Source organism: Eriocheir sinensis, chromosome 36, assembly GCF_024679095.1.
Source record: "Eriocheir sinensis breed Jianghai 21 chromosome 36, ASM2467909v1, whole genome shotgun sequence".
Lineage (NCBI taxonomy): Eukaryota > Metazoa > Arthropoda > Malacostraca > Decapoda > Varunidae > Eriocheir > Eriocheir sinensis.
In genome coordinates, this window is record NC_066544.1 from 5,073,797 (window position 1) to 5,085,023 (window position 11,227).

The 11,227-nt window shown below is 43.4% G+C and overlaps 1 long non-coding RNA gene across 1 annotated transcript; it reads right to left on the reverse strand.

The window, feature by feature from the left end:
- Nucleotides 1-6,488: 6,488 nt before the first annotated feature.
- Nucleotides 6,489-7,843, reverse strand: LOC127007634 (uncharacterized). Its single transcript, XR_007760310.1, has 2 exons — nucleotides 7,465-7,843; nucleotides 6,489-7,401 (listed from the first exon to the last, which is right to left on the reverse strand). It is a non-coding gene; the product is annotated as an uncharacterized LOC127007634 (long non-coding RNA).
- Nucleotides 7,844-11,227: the final 3,384 nt, after the last annotated feature.

Below are 11,227 nucleotides of genomic sequence, written 5' to 3' on the forward strand. Positions count from 1 at the left end.
TCACCTCATTTCCACAGCACACATCCATTACCCACCTACCTGCCTACCTACACTCCACTTGCTCCATCACCCTCACCTCCACAGCTTCCATTACCAAACATTCTCCCACTCTTTCCATCCCCCCTCCCCTCCACCTCGTTCCACCCCACTCCCCCCCTCCCCCGTCCACCCAAATATGTCTTCCGCAAGCAACAAACAGGCCATTACAAGACCTCCTACCCATTAACCCTGTAAAATCCGCTCTCCATCACGCTGTTCTCTTAACCGGACCCGCTCATCGTTAACCGGACTCAGTAATGGTTTGCGGATGCGGCGGAGTGACTCGGATCCATCTGTCTCCGCGGGTCCTCGAGTCAAGCGCTGCCGCCCTCTTCCTCCCGCTAATGGATGGCGCCCTATTGTCACATAATCACTGAACGTTTGAGGTCATTAGGTAGAAGGGGTAGATGGAGGCAGGGACCGAGGAGGGGGGATGCTGCAGAACGGGGAGATGAGAGTCTGGGGATGCTGATGTTTCCCCTCCTCCTCCTCCTCCTCCTTCTTTTCCTCCTCCTCCTCTTCCTCCTTCTTCGGCTTCTTTTCCTTTCTCCTCCGCTCCTGCTGTTTTTTTCCTAATGTCATTTCTCTTCAAGTGTGTCGCGACCTCGTTGTAAATTGCTCTATCTGCTCAACTGTGTGTGTGTGTGTGTGTGTGTGTGTGTGTGTGTGTGTGTGAGTGTGTGTGTCTCTCTCTCTCTCTCTCTCTCTCTCTCTCTCTCTCTCTCTCTCTCTCTCTCTCTCTCTCTCTCTCTCTCTCTCTCTCTCTCTCTCTCTCTCTCTCTCTCTCTCTCTCTCTCTCTCTCTCTCTCTCTCTCTCTCTCTCTCTCTCTCTCTCTCTCTCTCTCTCTCTCTCTCTCTCTCTCTCTCTCTCTCTCTCTCTCTCTCTCTCTCTCTCTCTCTCTCTCTCTCTCTCTCACTCACTCTCTCTCTCTCTCTCTCTCTCTCTCTCTCTCTCTCTCTCTCTCTCTCTCTCTCTCTCTCTCTCTCTCTCTCTCTCTCTCTCTCTCTCATTTACACACATACACACACACACTAAGGTTAACCCTATTTGGGAATCTTATTAATTCGTGTATTGGATTCACAGTTCAATAATAAGAGAGAGGTGTTGGAGGAGGAAGGGATGGAGGTGGAGGAGTGATTACCTTCCGTCGGCCTCACTTTGCTCTTCTCCCTGCCCCTACTCCTCCTCCTCCTCCCCCCTTTCTTCTAATATCCATCTCTATTGTTTCCTTTTACTCCCGTTCCCTCACCCCTTCCCCTTCCCCTTTCATTTCTTTCCCATTCCTCTTCACTTGCTCATATCACCCCTCATAATCCTACCTCCTCTTCCCTTCCTTACATCCTCACTCCCCTTCTATCCACCAGTCCCCTCCATTCTCTCCCTTCCTATAACTTTCGCCTTCACCCTTGTTTTCCACCTACCTCCTTACCCCCCCCCCCGCTCCTTCTTTCCCCTTCTCTTACTTCCTTCCCATCCTTCTTTCCCACCTGCCTCCTCACCCCTCCTCTCCTCATGTTCATTACCCCTTCCTCTTCTTTCCTCGTACCCGACTCCTGGATACTCTTATACCACTTGTCTCCCTTGAACCTTCCCCGTCATTTTTTAACTCCACTAACTTCACAAGCTCACAACTCCATCCTACTCCCCTCTTTACTATTCCACCCTCGTTTTTTTTTCTGCTGCTTTTGTTTTGGTTATTGTTGTTGCTGTTGTTGCTGATGTTGTTACTGTAGAGATTTACATGGTATTGCGTTAGCTGTTTCTTCTTCTTTTACGATTAGCTACAAAGGTTATTTTTTTCTGCCTGTTTTTGTCTGGGTTTTTTTTTTGGCTATTTTTGTTATTAATCCTTTTGGTGTTCCTGCTGCTGCTGTTACTGTTGTTGATGTTGTTGTTGCTGTTGTTGTTGTTGTTGTTGTTGTTGTTGTTGTTGTTGTTGTTAATAGTTGCTGTTATTTTGGCTATTACTTTTTTTTTAGAATTACAACTATTCCATTCTCCTGTTGCTTTATTTCTATTTAATACTAGAACTCTTTTTGCTGTAGTACTGTTGTTTTTGTTACTGATATTGTTGTTTTTGTTGTAGGTGGTGTTGTTGTGGCTATTGCTGTTATTGTTATTATTATTGTTGCTGTCATTGCTGGCGTTGTTGTTATTGCTCCTGTTGCCGTTGTTGTCTCCCCCCCCCCGCCGCCCCCCCCCGCCGCCCCACCCCCCACCACTACCGCCACCACCACCACCACCAGTCTTCACCGCCGTCGTGTGTGTCCGCGGCGCCTCGTTCCCGCCGTGATTTATTTCATCGACGCAATCGTGGTTGGCGGCGCGGCTTGTGTTGGTTCCCTTCCTCTCCTCCTTCCCTTCCTTCCTTTGCTCCTTCGTTCGATCCTTCGTTCGTTCTTTATCTTTTTGTTTTTCTCTTTTAGTTCCTTGTCTCTCTTTTTTCTTTTGTCATTTTCTTCCCTCCTTTTCTACGTTCCTTCCTCCCGTCTTTCTTTTTTTTTTTGTTTTGTTTTCTTCCCTTTTCTCCTTTCCTTCCCTTCTTTCTTTTGTTCCCTCGTTCGTTCGTTACTTCTTTATTTTTTCAGTTATTTCTTTCCCCTTTTTTCTTCTATTCTCTATTTTCTTTCTTTCCTTTCTTTGATATTTTCTGCCTTTCCTCTGTTATTGTCCATTTTTTTGTCTTTCCCTTCCTCGTTCAATCGGCATTTCCATTCCTTCCTTCCTTCCTTCCTTCGTCCCTTTTTTCCGGTTTGATCTTTTATTCCTTAGTTCTTTCCCTTTGTATTTCATCAGATTCTTCTTTCCATTTTCCTTTTCTTTCTTTGATCCTAAACTCGTTCATCCCTTCTCTCCTTTCGCTTCTCCCCGTTTTTCATTTATTATTTCCTTCCTTCTTTACTTCCCTTCCTTCTGTACTTCCCTTCCTTCTTTACTTCCCTTCCTCCGTTCCTCTGATCCTTTCCAAGTTCGTTCGTCTCCATTTTTCTCTTTTCGTTCTTTTCGTTCTTTTAGTCATTCTTTCCTTCCTTCCATTTTCCTTTCCTTGTTCCATCGAGTTCTCTCTTCCGCCAGAACCATTGTCACGTCTGCTCTTGTTTATGCTTTATTTTCTTTTTCTTCTTTACTTCCTTCCCATTTTCATTTACTCTTTTATTTCTGTCTTCCTTTCTTGCTTAGTTTCCTTCATCCAATTTTCCTTTTTTTTATTTCATTTTCTTATTTTTATCTCACCTCTGCAAGAACCTCACCACCACCACCACCACCACCACTACCACCACTACCACCACCACCACCACTACTACCTTCACACCTACCCCCCTTCCTACCCCCCGACACTCCACTTTCTCTCTCTCTCCCCCTCTCTCACTCTCTCTCTTTATTCACTTCCCTTTCGCTCTTTCTTCTTTCCTCGTCCTGTCTTCCCGTTTTCTTCTTCGAGCAACACACTTCCTTTCCTTCTTCTGCTTCCCTCTCTCCTTCTGTCTTCTTCTCCTTTCTTCTCCCTCCTACAGAACATCACCTTTTATTTATTGTTCTTACACCGTCTCCTCATTCACTCCTTGCATCCTTCCTTCCTTCCTTCCTTACTTCCTTGCTTTCTTCCTTCCTTTTCTCGTTATTTACTTACCTAACGTCCTCATTCCTCCTTCCTTGTCCTTTATTCCATCCCTTCCTTCGCTTCTTACTTCCAATCTTCTTTCTTCAATTCTTCCTTCCTTCCTTGCTTTCTTCCTTCCTTTTCTCGTTATTTATTTACCTTACGTCTTTATTCCTCCTTCCTTGTCCTTTATTCCATCCTTCACTTCGGTACTTACTTCCAATCTTCTTTCCTTCCATCCTTTCTTTCTCTCAACATTCCTTCATTTTCGCATTCTTTCTTTATTTTGCCCGATACTTCCATTTTTTTCTTTATCCTTTCCTCATTTCCTTTCCTCTTATATTCCTCTTTTCTATTCTTCTCCAGTTCCTTCGTTCCTTCGCTCCTACGTTCTTTCCTGCCATTCTAGTATGTCTCTTCTTTCCTTCCATACGCCTTTATTTTTTTTTAGGCCGAACTTTGTCAATCCTTCATTCCTTTCCTTCCCCCCTCCACATCATTCCTTGGCCTCTTCCACCTAGCCTTCCTCCTACTATTCTTCTTCTTCCTCCTCCTCCTCCTCCTCCGGTCCCGTGTTAAGTGGTCCAATAACCCGGCCTTACGTGGGGGCAAAAAGCGGCCGTATATATTGTAGGGCTGAGGTTTGTTCATTAGAGGAGAGTCGAGGTGGGTCTGTCAGCGCCCGGAGATTAAGTGAGACAGGATTTGCATAGTCAAGGCGAGGAAATTAATATTGTGCATCATTGAGAGTAAGACTTCCAGGGATGGGGAGGTGGAGGAGGAGGGGGAGGAGGAGGAGGAGGAGGAGGGAAGGTGTGGATACGACGTGGATTTAACTTCATGGGCGTTTCTGGCTTATTAAATTGTGTGTGGGGGTGTTATTGGCTTGGAGTGTGCGTGTGTGTGTCTGTGTGTGTGTACACACACACACACACACACACACACACACACTACGAGAGAGACAGACAGACAGGCAGACAGACAGTCAGATCATTATTATTATTATTATTATTATTATTATTATTATTATTATTATTATTATTATTATTATTATTATTATTATTATTATTATTATTATTATTATTATTATTATTATTATTATTATTATTATTATTATTATTATTATTATTATTATTATTATTATTATTATTATTATTATTATTATTATTATTATTATTATTATTATTATTATTATTATTATTATTATTATTATTATTATTATTATTATTATTATTATTATTATTATTATTATTATTATTATTATTATTATTATTATCATCATCATCATTATCATATATATATATATATATATATATATATATATATATATATATATATATATATATATATATATATATATATATATATATATATATATATATATATATATAAGAACCAAAGGAGTCTCCAAGAGGCCGGTTGGCCTATACAAGGCAGCTCCTGTAATCCTAACCCCACCTTACCTCATTATCCATGAATTTATCCAACCTCTTCTTGAATGTATTTATAGTATTGGCACCCACCACATGACTGCTAAGCCTGTTCCATTCATCCACAACCTTATTGGTAAACCAATTCTTGCCTATGTCTTTGTTGAATCTGAATTTATCTGACTTAAAACAACTGCCAAGTCTATCTGGTTCTTTTACAACCTAAACCCTATTGACATCCCCTTTATTGAAGCCCTTCATCCATTTTTAGACATCGATCTGGTCTCCTCGCAAGCTTCGCTTTTCTAGAGAGTGTAGTTTTAAATGCTTCAGTCTGTCCTCATAAGGCAAGTTTCTCACCCCTTGAATAATGTTTGTCATCCTTCTCTGTACATGTTCTAACATCTTGATATCCATTCTATAGTATGACGACCTCCTTCCACCCGAAATTGACCTCTCTTTTGGCCACTCATTACTTTTGTCTATTATAGGAGCGGTGAGTAGCGGGCTTTTTTTTTCTTCTCTGCACTCTTTCTGTTGCCCTTGAGCCGTCTCCTTTGTAGTAGAAAAAAAAAAAAAGGTAAGGTGACCAGAACTGAGCCGCGTAATCGACATGAGGTCTAACTAGTGCTAAGTAAAGTTTGAGGATGAAGTCAGCGCGACTATTGCTTAGTTCGTTAAATAGTTAATGGATCAGTCTCTAGTATTTTGTGTTTTTATCATTTTTTGCTGTTGTGTTGATCCTGTCTTTTCATACTGTATAGACATTTTTGGTGTTTTATTTACATTTTATCCTTTTTTCGACTGTTTTTTATTTGATCCATTTTGTGGTGTTCTGCCGTGGTCTGGATGAGCCTCTTTCTCACCATAAAACCCATAATTTGGTTGATGTTGATGTTGGGGCGAAAAGTGGATGATGCGTGTTTGTATTTTATTATATATACATTTAATTTTACTATATTTTACTTATTTATTTACTTCATGAATTGTTTTATTTGTGTATTTTATTTTTTTATTAATTCTGCTGTTTATTTAATTACTTATTGTTTTTTTTCTTTTTCTTTTTCTTTTTCGTTTTTCTGTCCTTTTTTTCTTTTTACATAATTTTATTGGTGTTCTTTTTCTTGCTGTTGGTTTTCTTTTTTCGATGTTTTTCTTCTCTTCTGTATCATCCTTTGCTGGTGTTCCTCGTCGGTCTGGGTGAGCCTCTTTCCTCCCAGAAGAGACCCGCCCATAATTTTGGCGATGTTGACTTTAGGGCCGAAAGGTGGATGATGTTTGTTTTCTTTTCTTGATGTTGTTTCTATATTTTCCTTATTTCCTTTTCTTGGTGTTATATTTCTACGTTATTTTCTGTGCGTTCTTATTACACTATTTTTTTCCCTTCTTTTTATGCCATCCATTTTTTGGTCTTCTGTGTCAGTCTGGATGATCCGCGTGTATCTTATGGTCTTCTCGATCTTGTTTTCTTAACTATCCCTTCTTTGGTGTTCCATCTTACATTATTCTTTTATGTCCGGTTCTAATGTCATATTCTTCTCGTGTTTTCGCTTTTATTATCCTCTTTTTGTTGATTCCCCTTTTTGGATTGTCTACGACGCCTATAACGAGCCCCACCTGCCCGGTTGGTTGTGTGTGTGTGTGTGTGTGTGTGGTTGGTTTGAATTCGGAGTTTTCCTTCTCCTAGGAGGACTGCCTACCACAGCTAACGAGCTCCACCTGTCCGTGTTTATTGTTCGGAGTTGTCCCTCTCCTAGGCGAATAGCCTACCACAGCTAACGAGCTCCACCTGCCCGTGTTTATTGTTCGGAGTTGTCCCTCTCCTAGGCGAATAACCTACCACAGCTAACGAGCTCCACCTGCCCGTGTTTGTTGTTCGGAGTTGTCCCTCTCCTAGGCAGATTGCCTACCACGGCTAACGACCTCCGCCTGCCCGGGTTTATTGCTCGGAGTTTGCTCTCCTAGGTGTATTGCCTATGACGGCTCACGAGCCCAACCTGCCCGGGTTTTTTGTTCGGAGTTTGCTCTCCTAGGTGTATTGCCTATGACGGCTCACGAGCCCAACCTGCCCGGGTTTTTTGTTCGGAGTTTGCTCTCCTAGGTGTATTGCCTATGACGGCTCACGAGCCCAACCTGCCCGGGTTTTTTGTTCGGAGTTTGCTCTCCTAGGTGTATTGCCTTCCACGGCTAACGAGCTCCACCTGCCCGGGTTTTTTGCTCGGAGTTTTCCTTCTCCTAGGTGAACTGCTTACGCTAACGACCTCCACCTGCCCGGGTTTGTAATCGGAGTTTGCTCTCCTAGGTGAACTGCTCACGCTAACGACCTCCACCTGCCCGGGTTTATAATCGGAGTTTGCTCTCCTAGGTGAACTGCTCACGCTAACGAGCTCCACCTGCCCGGGTTTGTAATTGGAGTTTGCTCTCCTAGGTGAACTGCTCACGCTAACGAGCTCCACCTGCCCGGGTTTGTAATCGGAGTTTGCTCTCCTAGGTGAACTGCTTACGCTAACGAGTTCCACCTGCCCGGGTTTGTAATCGGAGTTGTCCCTCTCCTAGGCGAATTGCCTACCACGGCTAACGAGCTACACCTGCCCGTGTTTGTTGTTCGGAGTTGTCCCTCTCCTAGGCGAATAACCTACCACAGCTAACGAGCTCCACCTGCCCGTGTTTGTTGTTCGGAGTTGTCCCTCTCCTAGGCAGATTGCCTACCACGGCTAACGACCTCCGCCTGCCCGGGTTTATTGTTCGAAGTTTGCTCTCCTAGGTGTATTGCCTATGACGGCTCACGAGCCCAACCTGCCCGGGTTTTTGTTCGGAGTTTGCTCTCCTAGGTGTATTGCCTATGACGGCTCACGAGCCCAACCTGTCCGGGTTTTCTGTTCAGAGTTTGCTCTCCTAGGTGTATTGCCTATGACGGCTCACGAGCCCAACCTGTCCGGGTTTTCTGTTCAGAGTTTGCTCTCCTAGGTGTATTGCCTATGACGGCTCACGAGCCCAACCTGTCCGTGTTTATTGTTTGGAGTTTTCCCTCTCCTAGGCAGACTGCCTACCACGGCTAACGAGCTCCACCTGCCCGGGTTTGTGGTCAGAATTTTCCTTCTCTTAGGTGAACTGCTTGCGCTAACGACCTCCACCTGCCCGGGTTTGTAATCGGAGTTTGCTCTCCTAGGTGAACTGCTCACGCTAACGACCTCCACCTGCCCGGGTTTATTGTTCGGAGTTTGCTCTCCTAGGCGAATTGCCTACCACGGCTAACGAGCCTCACCTGCCCGGTATATTGTTCGGAGTTTGCTCTCCTAGATGGACTGCCTACCACGGCTAACGAGCCCCATCTGCCCGTGCAGATCTCCGGTACCTCCGCGGACGCCCCGGGGAACACCAAGGTGCCCTTCGGGGAGCCCTCCAGTACTGCCACGCTCGCCAGCGAGACCTTGGGCTCGCTGGCGCTCCTTATCCCTTCCGAGGCTCGTGGAGGGCGAATGCAAGAACTCGCTTCTTAAAACTACCAGACTGGATTATGAAATTAATCGTAAGTACTGTGAATGCGCTGCTCACGGCGTTTACCGTTTCTGGAATGGAAAGTCGAAGGGCCTCGGGAACGCGCACAGAACATCTGAAAACTTGATCTGTTTCCCTCTTTCTTTCTTACTTCTCATATTTCTTTTTTGTTATATGTTCCTTATCTTTAATAGTATGTTTACTATTCATTTATTTATTATTTCGCTCTTATTATATAGATAATTGAGTAGAAAATGGTCGGAGGGGGAAATGTCCAAAAGGGAATGTGTCCAGGGGGGACATGTTCGGCACGCACTACTACTACTACCATTACTTCTACTACTACTACTACTACTACTACTACTACTACTATTACTAAACTATTTGCTGCATGGTAAGGCCAACATTTGATATCGTTTGTCTTATGTACAATCTGAAGGGTTGTTCGTAGCCACGGGTGAAGGGAGGGCCGTGTACCTCACAGTCCATCGTAGGCCCTCCACTAATGGCCGGGGCCCCAGCTAAATGTTAATGTTCGTGGGTCTTTTAAACGGGAAAAGGCTCGATAAAACTACCAACAGTCATCTATATAGTTTATTTCAAAACATCGTATGAGATTTAGATATTGAGCCTGTGGCCGTTCCCTCCACCCACACGCGCCGGGGATAACATAATATAACGCACACAGGCACGTGCTTGCCATCACCCTAATAAGTACGTGCGTGTAAACAAGGCGTGTGATGTCATAGGAAAAAACACTCAGGTAAGTCAACAACAAAGAGGTGAGGAGTCATTGCCGGGCTGAGCTACGTGATCTGGCGCCAGGGGAAGGGGTAGAAGGGGAAGGGGTAAAGGGGATGAAGTGGAAGGCGTGAATATATATATATATATATATATATATATATATATATATATATATATATATATATATATATATATATATATATATATATATATATATATATATATATATATATATATATATATATATATATATATATATATATATATATATATATATATATATATATATATATATATATATATATATATATATATATATATATATATATATATATATATATATATATATATATATATATATATATATATGTGTGTCTGTGTGTGTGTGTGTGTGTGTGTGTGTGTGTGTGTGTGTGTGTGTGTGTGTGTGTGTGTGTGTGTGTGTGTGTGTGTGTGTGTGTGTGTGTGTGTGTGTGTGTATATATATATATATATATATATATATATATATATATATATATATATATATATATATATATATATATATATATATATATATATGTTGTACACATGATGTTGTTGGCACCCGCATAATTTTCAGGGAAAATATAATTTCCTCTTGTTCAACAGCCTGTGCTAATGGGTTCACTTCCGTAATTACCAGTAATCACCCTCATTATTGCTTACAACGCTAAACGATTTTCTTCCCCTCCTGCGGCTTACTTTTATTTTTCGAACATTTTTCCACGTGATCAAAAATTTTGGTAAAGTTGATCCCTTTAGTTATTTTTCCCCTGCCTTGACTGATGGCCAGGTGTAATACGACGCCGCAGCCTCACACCTGTAATTACTGTTCTCTCCCGCGGTATGGCACCCCCTCCCCTCCCGTGGCGTCGTGGGGCGTGGAGGACGCGGCGGCAGCATGTTGCTTGGTGAGGGCCGGGATGCTTGGCGGTGCTTGTGGTTGTGCTTCCTTGTATTGTTGAAGTTGTTGTGGATGTTTGTGATGGAACTTGTTTTTATGGGGCAAACTCTCTGCTGAAATACCGAACAGAGCAACACTGATGATAATATCAGATGAAATCATGAAAATTTATTATTGCTGAGGCGGTGGCTGAGTGTTCGGCGTGCGGGCGCGGTGTCCTGGAGAACCCGGTATCAAGTCCCGCCCGCCGCTACAAGCTGACAATTTTCAGCCATCGCCGAGTGCCCGAAGACTACCTACATCTATCCTGAAGACCACCATCTAACCCGGACCTTAGATAAACTCTCTAGAGAGGATCAAAGATGAATTTCAGGAGGCAGCATGAGCCAAGGAAGATGATGCCTCTATAAAATATTTGCCTGTGCCATTACGGGCCGACCACCAGGCCTCATCAAGAAAGTCTACCGGTGCTATAGGCCAACCGTAAAAAAAAAAAAAAATAGCAGGAATGCTGGTGCAGGGCAGCAAAGGATCTCCATGAAGGGACTGCAATAGTACCAATGTCGTGGTTTGGATATGAAACACGTATGCGGTGTACAGATGTTAGCTGAAGAGTGTGAACAATGGACATGAGCACACTGAAAGAACATCTGCCGAGTGCGTAGGGCAGGCAGGGTGAGGGATGGGGTGATGCGGGGGGCTGGGCAATACTAAATCATGTGACAGACGAACAGAAGAAGCCTGCAGGGGTGTTCTGGCCTTATTGAGAAAATTGGGAGGACATGAGTCGGTGGTGCTGGTGAGGGAGGCAGATGGTGACGGTGAAGAGCTGGCTGGGCGTTTTGAGGGTTGGGGGCGGAGGGGCGAAGTTATCAACGACGGATGTAGTGAACGTGCGGCACCGAGCTCAAGTCCCGCCAATGAATAACTTTTTATAAACATAGTCGATTATTTTTACATCAGAGGAGGGAACTCAAGGGCCAAAAATA